Raw genomic sequence first — 13250 nt, 5'->3', positions numbered from 1 at the left:
TTTAAAGATACTAAGTATATATATATTTATATAAAATTTATATGAAACTATATATGTATGCGTGTATATATGTATATTATATATGTGTATATATATAATATACTACATATACATGTGTATATATATATAGTATATTATATATATATGATTTTTAAAGACATAAGGCATCTACAGGGGCTGCATTTATAATGAGATTTTTTTCTCCTTACAATTTTAAAACATCAACAAAATAATAGCTGATATTATTGTCTTTTTCAGTACTGTGATTTTTTTGTAGTCAGTCAGAAAACTTTATTTGCCCATTTTTGAATTTGTTGTGTTTCTTTTCTGCTGCTAAATTTTATATTCAAATATGATGTTCAAGAAAAAGACACCAAATATAAAAATTATGCAGTTTTATAATTTTCTCTGTTCCTTCAAATCCAGTGAAAATAATTTTATAATTGAACAATTTTAGGTAACATATTTTTTTTTTACTTTCTTTGTTTTCTGCTTATTCAGGCAACAATGACTTTAGTCATAAGTCTTCACTTGAAGTAGGAGGGAAAGGTGTATCATAAGGGATCCCAAACTCAGAGGTCTGTTATGCAAACTTCATCAATATTCTTTGCTCATTGGCCACTGTTCAGTCACTTGATCCATTGTTGCTATTTTGGTCTCTAGAAAAATTTTCCTCTCTTCATCAGCCTTAATTCCATAATCAAATTTATTTTATTGTTATTTATTTATTTATTTTTGTTTTGTTTTGGTGCAAAATGGTGGTTTTATTAAAGCACGGGGACAGGACCCATGGGCAGAAAGGGCAGCTGCCTCATACCCAATTTTAAATAATTCAAACATTTTGGCGATATCACAGCCAATTGAATTTCAAATGAGCTTTGAAAAAAAATATATATACATTTTAAGTTTCTTCTTTAATGGACTGACGTCACACATTATTTCTGAAACAGCATCATAAAAGCCTGCATGAATTTCATCATCCAAAAGCCCCTGAATCAGATTAGTTCCTTTTGTATTCATACCTCTGTTTTCTTCTGCTATTTTATCTCTAATGTATTCACTATGAATACAGTAACTTTATTGATTTCTACAACAAATGAGTATGAGAAACTAAGAATACTGGCCAGTGACGCCACATTTTTTTTTTTTTTTGATTCAAGTGCTATATATCCAGTATCAAGTTGGGATAGTTACCTTCCTTTGAATTAGTGAAGTCCAGAATTTAAAATTCTTTACTTTCTTCACAGTGTATATCTGCAAAGGGTATTTTTAAAAATTTATTTATTTAAGGCTTTTACTTATGAGAGAGAGAAAGAGAGAGAGAAACAGGCTTCCCTCTGCATTAGGAGCCCAACACGGGGCTCAATGCCAGGACCCTGGGACCAAGATCTGAGCTGAAGGCATACACAACCAACTGAGCCACCCAGGTACCGCAAGGAGCTATATGTGTTTTAGATATAAATCAGGATTGCTTTCTGTAGAGTCTATTTTTTCTAACTCATCATTTTTTTTTTCTTTTCTCTCTTTCTCTTTTTAATCTGATATTTTGCTGTGACATATTTTTTTTGTGTTGTTTTGCAGGCTTTATAGCAGCAGAAAAATATTTGATGAGCACTTGAATGTTTACAGAATAAGGATAAGGAGATATCTGATAAGCCATCTTAGAAAAAACTATGCTTTTGCTGATTTATCAAGTGTCTATCAAGGCATCTGAGAGCTACCATCATATTTTCCATTTTGGATTATGTTGAACTTTCATGACCTTTTTACTTTCAAATTTGCTGAAACAAAGTTCTCTTTATTATAGATTCTAATTTTAACTATTTTTATATTATATGGATTCTGCTATATGAAAAGTTCCAGATTAAAAGTAAATCATTCTCTTTTCTTTATATTGATGGGAGAGATTAAGGATGCGGATGATTTGATGGATTTTGGCACAACGTGATCATTCAAATAATATCTATCAGAACTGACCCTACATTTCTCAATACTCTAACCACCTTTAGGAACACATTTCTCTGGATTTTTCGAGATTATAAAAATGTATGGCTAATAGTAGCTACTCAGCATTCTGTTAGCAACACTATGAACACATTTAAACTCTATATGATAACAGAATAATAATTGCACTTCATTCTCATATTGCCATGGAATTGTGTTTTCTTTTATTTTATATGCTGCACTTGCTACTGTAAGTCTTCTTGAAGTTCATGTTCTGAGTACATTTTGAAAAGCAAGGAATAGACTAGTGTTACGACAAGAGGATGGTGAGAGTGGGGAGCACTAAAGGGGAATGTATTTGTTAAGTGGAGAGTATGTATTGCTGGAAAGTAATTTGGTACCTAATGTGTTAAAAATTCAAATACATTTATCTATCTATGCATTATTTTATATATAATATGTGTATATATATATATATATATAGATACATATATACGTGTATACCTGTATATACATATACATGCACATTTGGAGAACAAAACCATACAACTATTTCTGAGGGCAAAAATACTATACTTTCTTTAAAGGATTTATTGTTTTCATTTTAACTAACCGAACAGTAAAATTAAAGTTTCATTCTTCTCTCCTAATTTTATTTGAGAGATGGCTGCACAAACCCCTAAGTTAATTGTTTCTCCTCCTGTAACTCCTAATGAATTTATAATACAGTGAAGAAAAGGTCTTTCCCTTTGTTATCTCATATGAACAATTAAATTCTTCATGGCTGCTCCAAATCAGTTTCAAACCTTGACTTTTGTATTTATATGTTAAAAATTGTCTTGCTTCCTGTAATCATATATATATACTTTTTTGTTTGTTTGTTTCTCTCTCTCTTCTATAAGATACATACTATGGTTGTCATTTCAGAATTCAAGTTAAGTCTGGTACTAACACTGATCCTAGACATAACCGATATGTGAAATCAGCACAACTACCCACCATAATAATAAGAAACCAATGAATAAGAATTCTGTGTGGTATCTCTAAGCAGCATTAACTGACTTAATAGCATACCAGGAATGCAAAATCACTTGAATTGTTGAAATAAGACATGGTAATTTGTCTTTTCCCCATTAGGCTTGATGCATTTTTATAGTTAGAATGAAGAAGAGAGAACAAACTATAATAGGGCCAGTGAATAAACCTGCATCGCTGTCATTAATATCAAGCCACTGGTGACTAAGTATTCGGCACATGAATAATTAGTACTCTTGGCTGAGAGGGTTGAGAACATTACTAGGGAATATTTGCATTTTTATGGTTTTCAGAAGTTTTTTTTGTTTTTTTGTTTTTGTTTCTGTTTTTGTTTTTGTTTTTATATTATTTAGTTTTCTATCTTTGTCTATAGCACTCAAAATGCTCCTCAATAAAATATTTAATTATTTGTTGTTAATATGTCTATTGAATACTATTTTTGCAATGGAGTTTTTTGTTTTGTTTTGTTTTTATTGTTGTTGTTGTTTTTTTTTTTTGTAGCTGTTGACAATGTCAAAAGCCTAATAAAACAATTCCTTGTATAAATTTAAGATCTTCATTGCCACTCTGGAGAATCTCTATTTATCTAAAATATTTGAATAATTCTGTGTAAAGCCCTATAATTTTGTTTGAAGAAAAAAAATCAATTAAACTTAGTATAGTATGTTGTCAATTTTTGAAGACCCATCTTGAAGGTCATTAAAAATTATTTTAAAGAGGAGCGTCTGGGTGGCTCAGTCAGTTAAGCATTCTACTCTGTTTCGGCTCAGGTCATGATCTCAGGGTCATGAGATTGAGCCTTGGGATAGGCTCCAGGCTCAGCACTGAGTCTGCTTGAGATTCTCCCTCTCCCTCTGTTCCTCTCCCCACTTGCATGCAACTTTCTCTCTTTTTATCCCTCTAAAATAAATAAATAAATAAAAAATAAATAAATACATAAAATCTTTTTGAAATTATTTTATTAATTCAATTTTAAAGACTTTATTTATTTATTTTGACAGACAGACAGACCCAAGCAGGGGGAGCTTTTGTAGGCTGGGGGAGAAGGAGAAGCAGGGTTTTTCCCAAGCAGGAAGCCCAACGTGGGATTCAATCCTAGGATCTGAGATCATAAGCTGAGCCAAAGGCAGATGTTAACCAACTGAGATACCTAAGTGCTCCTAAAAAAATTATTTTAAAGAAAATATCTTTCTAAGTAAGTAAAAAAAAAAACTGTTGAATAATATTCTCATTTTAAATTATCGAAACTGTATATATATAGATATTATATATAAGTCATATATAGTAACTTTGTATGATTAAATGCATTCTACTATCTGTTTAAGCAACTTTGTGATTTAACATTTTGCTCTATTTTTATATTGTAAATTTATGATATATTAAAATGAAAATATATATAGATTTTTCATTTGCTTTAACATTGAAATACATTAGCACCTTTTAGCAAAGAACAAAGTAAAATGATCAACACAGGATTTTACATTAAATATCTAAAGCTATGGGTATTATGTATATGTCTTTAATTATAAACTTTGATAAAAACACATTTTAAAACATGGATTTGAGGACAAGTAAAAACAACAAAATTTATAGGTATTCTAAACAATAATAGGGAAATATAGAATTGGACCCAAATAATCCTGAGTTTGATTCCCACTAGGATTATGTACTAATCTTTGTGACATTTTTTGCCATGGCTAAACTTCTAGAGACATTGTAAAAAATATATACCCATGCTATAATATCATTTACCTTAGATTGTTTAGATTGCTATTGGATTAGAAAATTTAATATAGTATTTAAAATACTTAATCTAGGGGTGCCTGGGTTAAACATCTGTCTTAAACTGAGGTCATGATTCCAAGGTCTTGGGATGGAAAAGCATGTCAGACTCCTTGCTCAGTGGGGAGCCTGCTTCTCCCTCTCTCTCTGCAGCTCCCCCTGCTCGTGTTCTCTTTTTCTCTCTGTCAAATAAATACATAAAATCTTAAAAAATAATAAAAAATAAAACACCCACTCTAGTGTTGCCTATGTAGCAAGATCTCCATTTATTTTACTGCACAAATATACTATATGCATTATATATAAACTCTCTTACTAAAGCCTAATACAGGTAGCATAACTTGTATGTATAAAAAGACTGACAAAGTCACCCAATATATCAACATATATTGGGCCAGCAATATCTGTATGCTCTTTCAGTCCAGTAATTGAAATGGTCTTCCCTTTTTTCTTAGAAGGGAAGATAAAAAGTTTATTGGTAATTATGTAAAGTACAATGCTTATTGATTACAAATAACTTGAAATAAATCAAGATATAAAAACATTCATTATTTTCATGTTTCACAGAATGTTTATGTTGAATTTTTCAGATAAAGTACTTTTCTGTCTATGCTGGATATTCTCTTTTTTGTATTTTATAATGCATAGAAAAAAGTTTTAAAAAATTATGTAGGATTATTATTTAGGTTTTCAATTGCCTCTAATTCCGGAAGTTTAAATGGTTTCAAGATTTTGACATACTAGCAAGATTATTTCCATACCCAGTTTCAAAATTATTACCATATTCAGGAAAGGATGAAGCAAGTGTGTTAGAAAATAGATCCCTAATAATGAGTTTGGATTTTTCTTTCATTCCGAACCATGAACTTTTAGCAAAATTCATTAAACCAGAAAAGTAGAGACACTTTTTTTTCGACAATATGTCTCCATCTAATTAGCTCAATAGCATCCCTTTTATTTTATGACCTAATACCATAGGAAGTAATTGCTTGCAGGTGTCTATTCTCCAACTATTGTAAAATTTTTCATTTCACCATGTAATTCTTGTTATTGTAATAATATATATCAATGATATTTCTGCTACTTTTAGTCAGTCATGATTGTTTTGACATAGAACAGCTCATTCACAACCCTCTTTCATTTATTTTGCAAAATATGCCAGCCCTTAAAATAAAAATAAAAACTAGGATCTCTGTAACCTATATGCCCACTTCTCTTTCCCTCCTAAGCCTTTGTCTTTTCCTCCCTATTTTTACTCTTCTATCCTTACCCATCCAATGTGACATCAGATCCCCTATGTGATCTTCACAACTGGTCCCAGAATTACAAAAACATTGATCTGTTCTGATTAAAGTCCCAGGTCCTCTCCATTGAATAAATCTTGATCTCCTTTAACTGGTGGTGCTAAGCATATAGTTCTGGCTTTTCCTGGTTTTCACACAAAACTGTTCTGGACAGTCACAGCTGGTTCTCAGTCTTTGCTCATTAACTGTGGGAATGATTGTCTGTCTTGTGCAAGAAGGCTTTGTAAATGTCTTCACTCCATAGGATGTGGTGTTGGTAAAAGGATTCTAAATTACTTGAGCGGGAAGAGTAACCTCCTGATTGGAGACAGAACTCCCCCACGGTGTGAAGTGCCATGACAATGCTTGTTAAATTTCTAAAGACTCTCCCTGAAGCATTAGGTCTTGTCCCTACTGCTCATTAGCTCTGTAGCCAGTGTTACACAGGTAATGGAAGATCTGGATACATTACAAATGTCACAAATCAGGAAAATCAGATTTACTGTCCATTCTAAGATTTGCAAGTGTTGCTTCATTGTTGAAAAACAAAGGAATAAATAGCATTTGCAACCAAAAGGCTTATGGATAAAAATACATCATCAGCTTGTAGAATATTTATTAGTCATTATTTCATCCCTATTTACATATGGATGCAGTGTACAAACACAAATACAGTTTCCTCTGTGCATAATAATCTTCTGTAGTGCAAGAGGTGAAACAATAAGATAGTTTGGATGGAAATACATATTTTTATTTTTTTTTTCCTTGTAAACCAGGTGAGAGGGACAAAATAGTTTGTCAGTCCAATTTCTATAAAATCAGCTTCCGGATAACCCCAAATGATATTTCTTCAAAATGATTCAGTGAAATTAAATAATTATTGATTCACCAAAACAAGCAGGCACGATAGCTGTACTGTACTGATGTAATAATCATGTAATATGATTACATGATAATCATGTAATATGAACCAGTAATATGATATGATTACATGTACTGATATAAATAATCATGTAATAATGTTAGTTTCATTCACAGTGGGAAAAGCATTAGGTTTTGGAAAAGTACTTATATAATCTATCTACAGAGATAAAGAATTTTTCTTTCTTTCATTTGTTCTTTTTTTCCCAAAGAAAACATAACAAGCAGTTAGCTAGAAGTTTCTGTATGGTATAAAGTATAAACCAAATTTTACTTAGGAATAAAAACGTATATGGAGTAAATTGACTGGGTTTACATGCAAAGACATTCTACTAAAGCACTAATTAAATTAACACTGCCACAGAAGCACTGACGTTAGAGGGAAGAAAAATAAGAAGGAAAAAAAACGTGTGCATGAAATCTGGTATAGAATTTCCTTTCTAATTTGAAAAACCAACTCAGAAATATAAAACATAACACCTCTGTGCTTACTAATAATTAGTTTTATAGCTTAAGCACTTAATAGTTAAAATTTTCCAATAATGGCAGGAGAAAGATAGGAATGATCAATAACAATTATGAATCTTCTCTGGAGTTTGATGAAATCCCCAGTTGCACAACACAAGCGTAAATATAACCACACTCATCTTTGCAAGTTTACTTGATAACACAAAATCGCATCTATTTGTTTTACTCTATATCTCACTATTTATAAGACTTATACCATAGAACAGTGAATTTTGGTAAGGTTACTATTTTCCTGTGGAAACAAATCCTAGTTTTTAAATTTTGGCCATCATATTAAAAATTAAGCAATATAGTAGCAGTATTTCTCAGCATTTTTACCTTCTGCATAAGCTATTATCTTCACTTTATATGTTTGGGATACTAAAAATGAAATTTTAATGAATATTGTATATCTTACCTTTCCTCCTTCTTTGTACCTGCACTTGGAAAAGGCAAGTTTTGTGTAAGAGCATCTCTGAGGCAAGGGTCCATCTTGAACATCCCTTGAATTACTAAACAAATTGCATACCCAGTAAAACTAGTCTACATATATCCTTAATAATTGTAAAACAGGATTTGGAATATGTCTTTTTTTTTTCCTTTTTTTGGTTTTCCAAAATTTTGGCTAAATTTTTAAAGCAGGTAAGAAAGGTGTCAAGTGTGTCCTGTATTATAAAACAAAGAAAGAGAGGAAGGAAGGAAGGAAGGAAGGAAGGAAGGAAGGAAGGAAACTACAACTAAGATCTTATTAAAAAGTGACATTATTAGTCCCTTATTTTTAGCCTTTATGGAAGGAAAGCTAAATATCACTAAGATCAAGGATTATATGAAGAATGCTCCCATGTTTGGCCCTTGAGACATGTTTTGGAGTTATGTGCAACAAAACAGAAAAAACAAAACAAAACATTATCGTTTTACCCATTTGAAAGTTGATGAGTTAAACATGACATGTGTTATTTCTTCTGTTCTGTGAACTTAGCAGGGCACTCAAGATCTTCAGGAAACCATCAAGATTCTTTAGAAATTTAGAGAGAGTAGAGATTAGTGTCTGCTTTTCATCTTTGTCTCCAAAGAACTCACGACAAATGACTCAAATGTTGTCTATTCCCTGATGGAGATGTGTGACAGTTTGGAGAACACTCAACGCTCTGAGTGAAATGACATTTTCTTTTCCTCCAATACCCTCTCTCTTTCTCAAACCCTGGACTATCCACAGGCAGCCAGATAGGAAGGAGAGGGGACAGAGCAAAGGTAAACAGTGACCATACCTCCTTGAAACCTTATCTTCCAAGTCATATGCCGGGCCTGACCTGCTAGATGGGGGAAACTTAAAATTGAATAGAACTTAAAGTTTTGATGTAGACTGGGCTGATCTTTCAAATACCTGAACATTAAATTGATCTTAATAAGTAAAAATCTGGATACAGAGGAAGGGAGAAAACAAGAAAAAACAAGTGAATCAGATATCTGCAATTTTTTAATTTTGATTAGAAATCCAAAATCTACTGAAAGAATTTATACAAGAAGGAAAAAAAAAAATGTACTGATGATTTTTGTGCCTCTACAGTATAGGTTATGAATTAACTTTAACATGTGCTGAAACATACCAGTTGGCAAAACTTCATGGTCTTAATCAACACTGGGACACAAATTGTAGTTTAGTTTGGGGATCCCAATAATTTTAAAAAAGATATCCTCTTTAATCCAAGAGGAATTACCAAAGATAAACAAGAGGAAAACAAGTGTATTTCATCATAGCCCTCAGAACAATTGCCTTATCCAAATTCCCCATAATCATAGTGCCTATTGCCTTAAAATATTCCATCATAGATATAGACAAGCAGAAATTTAAATAGCCGTATGAAGTAACTAAATAGCAAATAATTAAATTACATTTGAGTTTTGGGAGTTTTTTTTAACCTTACAACCCACTTGACAAAATAAGACCCTTTGAACTTTACCTATCTCTACCAGTTAAAATAGTTAATACAGATCAGTATAAATTAAAATAATTCCTCCAAGGATTCAACTGAATTACACAAGGCCTGTTTAGATAAGGAGTGATTAACCCATTGTTTCTCTGCTTAGCCCAATTTCTCCTGTTCTTAAACCTGGAAAGAATAAATGGTGCTCCATGGTAGATTGGTCCTCATACTCAATATTATAAAAATTAAAGACTCCATTCAATCATCAACTGGTAAATAATTTGCAGTAAAATATTTGACTAATACATTCTGTTCAGAGCCTATTATAATAGCCTTTCAACTACAGTTTGCCTTCATCTTAAAAAAGACACAATATACTTTACCTGACAATTTATGGGATATAACAGCCTTGGCATCACACACAATATTTGCATATAAGATAGTAACCATATCCACCTTCCTCTAGAAACACAAATATATCATCACAGCAATGATATCTTTCTCTAAGTAGATTCATTTGCCATATGGATCAAGGACATCCAAATACTCACAAAGGAGCTCTAGAAAAAAAAAACAAAAAACGGGCCATTGCCCCAGATAAAGACCACTGCTTCATTAAAATTTCTGCATGTTATTTGGTCAATTAAAAGCACTTAATCCTTGACATTTTCAAGAAACAGCTATTGAACATTTCATCATCCATAATATAATCACAAACATTAATATTAATACTTTAAGCCATAGTGGGTTCTGAAAGAGACATATTCCTGATTTAAATATTTTCTTAAGCCTAGAAGTGCTGTTATTCAGAAACTGACCCACTTTGAATGCCCACCTTCCATTACAATAGTCTAGATTCTGTCCAAATTTCAATATAACAGATACTCCATTAGTGTATCTAAGAAACTTTTTTACTCTGCATGATATAGGAACCTCCTCCTATGCCACCTAAATTCTTTGGACCACCTATAGTAGCTATAAATTTCTCATAAACTTCTGATGCAAGAAACTGCCATTCTTGGCTGCATGTTACCTGACATGAGATAAATAATTGCTAGATACATACATGGATCTTATTGAAAGTGGTCCTTTCACAGGCATTGAACAAGGGACCTTTATATCCAGCTGCCCATTGTGAATTAGGTCAGGAAGAAGCATTTCATAAGGCATAGCCACTTGGTAGATGAAAATAAAGCACCTATCCTGTGCCTCCTGGCATATCCTAAATGCAGGAGAAAATGGCCTCCTCATCCTCAGTCCCTTCCTAGATGTCATGATACTGAATGGAGTCATCTCTCTACCAAATCCCTTGGCTACATGAGAGTCCATTAGTATCAACTTATTGTATATCAAAGAAAATTCATATACTTTATGAATGTCAGCACCACCATTACATGTTCTAGAAGCCTCAGGGAGTTACTGTCATCTGCTCCTTAACCCCATCTCTCATCAAGGACAAGAAAGATGAGTCAACACAATTGGCCAGACTTTGAGTAGCAATTCTTGACAATAGATGCCCTGACCAACATCAGCCCAATCTGTACATTTTTGTAGACTCTTGTACCATTGCCAATGGTATGGTCATCTGGTCTGGCCAATCACCAAAACAAGAATTCCTTTTCCAAGGTTGCCTCATTCAAGATAAAGAACACTAGAAATCTCTTCCTTTGCAGATACCCAAAATTCAAAGCACAATACAAGTCTCATTAAGACACTTATACCCTTTGGAGTTTGAGATATCATTGACAGTAACAAAAGCACATATTTTACTTCTCAAGAGCTGAACTCTTGAACAAGGCATTCAATGGAAATTCATTTCCATTATTAGCCTCAACCTACCAACCTTGAAGAGTGCCAGCCATATGTTTTATTTAAATAAAATTTAACTAAATGAAACATGGTGCATTTCAGCTACCAGTCAAATATCAGGGGTGAATTGGAGAAAAGTGGGTCCCTTTCTGATGTTTGACTGCTAACAGCTTTCAAAACCCACCTCTCCTTTTTCCCCTCTTCCTTCACCTGTTAGCAAACAAAAAAATAAACCCAAGTGATTCCTTCTCTGGTACTGACAAGAAGATCAAATCATGTAGGCGGCTGATCCATACAATAACCCTCCCTCGGACCTACCCCCTAATCACAATAATAACTAAAATAATTCTTTGCCCTTTTCTTTTTCAATCATTTTCAGATATGCATGGGAGTCTCCCCTAGAGAACCTCATTATATGAGGAATAAAAACTTCCAATATTGTCTTAGTGTGTGTATGTGTACTATGTACATTTTATATATAATATAAATATAATATATATTTCTATATTTATGAAAAATATTTATACCTATATGGACAATTTATTTTTTTAAATGTGATTGAAGTTAACAAATGCAAAGGAGTGTTACATAGGTAGTGGAGGTTGTATATTACCAGGAAGGGAAATACAGAAAATATCCAAGGGATTGGAAATGTATTTCTTAAGCTGAGTGGTGGTCATATTAATAACCATTATTCTTTCTCAAATTCTTCTCATTAATTTTAATGTTTAGAGTCAACAGTAGAGTACATACAGGAAATACAATCAATATTCTACTTATTGAAAAAGTGAAAATAAAAATTTAATTTGGAACAAAGACAAATTTCAGGCATTGGAAAGGAAATTTAAAATGTTTTAAAGCTTTGTAATTGTACATAAAAAATATCCATAGTAACAAAAATAAGATATCTAATGGATAATTATCATCAGAATTTGAATTATTCCTCATCTATTTATCACATGGTAATATTATTTTCAATACTGAAATATTATTTTTTAAAGATTTATTTATTTATTTGAGAGAGAAGCAGACAGAGTGTGTGCATGCATGCGGAGAGGAGCAGAGAGAAAGAATCTTCAAGAAGACTTCCTGCTGAGCGCCATCCCCCATGCGGGGCTCGATCACATCACCCATGAGATCATGACCAGAGCTGCAACCAAGAGTCAGAGGCTTAACCTACTGAACCACGCAGGTGCCCCTTCAACACTGAAAAATGTAAATGTTAAGTCAAGCTAGAATATTTTTGTGTGACCTAGGAAAAAAATAATAAAACACTAATGTCATGTCAAACATTGTCAATGTGTTTAATGCAGATTATAATTTTTACATACTATGAAATTATGTTTGAATGTCACTAACATATTCTGGATTTAATATCTTCTAAGTATTAGATTTAAAGTCAGAGTTCATAGGTAATATCTTTGCCATGTTAAATAATTTCTATGACCCTCCATTTCTCCATCCATAAAACAAGGATAACAAAAACCTTTGTAAAAGGTTTGCTATAAGGAACAAAAGGTAATAAAAGTGAAAATGACTTTCACAGTGTCTGACTTACACATGGTATTCAATAAATTTTTGGCATGATTTAAGAACACTCTTAAAGATAGAAAATATTTAAAATATGTGTGTGCTTCAGTGCTCCCTAATGAGATATCCTAGAAATGTGTCCTGCCTTGTAAACACCGCCATGAATTTAGACTATTAATTAAACAACCACAAGTTTAGGACTAACCAGAAGGGGCAGCATGATGAATTTCATGAGACGGGAATCAGTGAACTCCTCGGAATGTATAATACCATGATTTTAGTATTCATGTAGGTCTCAGGAACAAAATTCATTTATGGGGGGTGGGAAGGGTGAGAAAAGATTGGCTTCTAGTTGTAATGAAATTGATTCCAAATGTCATATTAGTATTAAAGACTGAACTCATGTCAGACTTCCTGACGCCTTGACTTGATTCCTTGCCATCTCTGATTCATATTTGAATCACACCACTCCTACCCTTAAATTTTTTTATGGATCTGTCTTTCCACATTGATT

At 32.5% G+C, this 13250-nt stretch overlaps 1 pseudogene; it reads right to left on the bottom strand.

Annotated features, from left to right (window-relative positions):
• Positions 1-597: 597 nt before the first annotated feature.
• Positions 598-7964, bottom strand: LOC116872361 (annotated as a pseudogene).
• Between the last annotated feature and the right edge of the window lie 5286 nt (positions 7965-13250).

This window comes from Lontra canadensis, unplaced genomic scaffold (genome assembly GCF_010015895.1).
Source record: "Lontra canadensis isolate GAN:19392208 unplaced genomic scaffold, GSC_riverotter_1.0 scaffold29, whole genome shotgun sequence".
Lineage (NCBI taxonomy): Eukaryota > Metazoa > Chordata > Mammalia > Carnivora > Mustelidae > Lontra > Lontra canadensis.
Note: the sequence above shows the minus strand (reverse complement) of the source record. Positions and strands in the feature narration are given on the sequence as shown.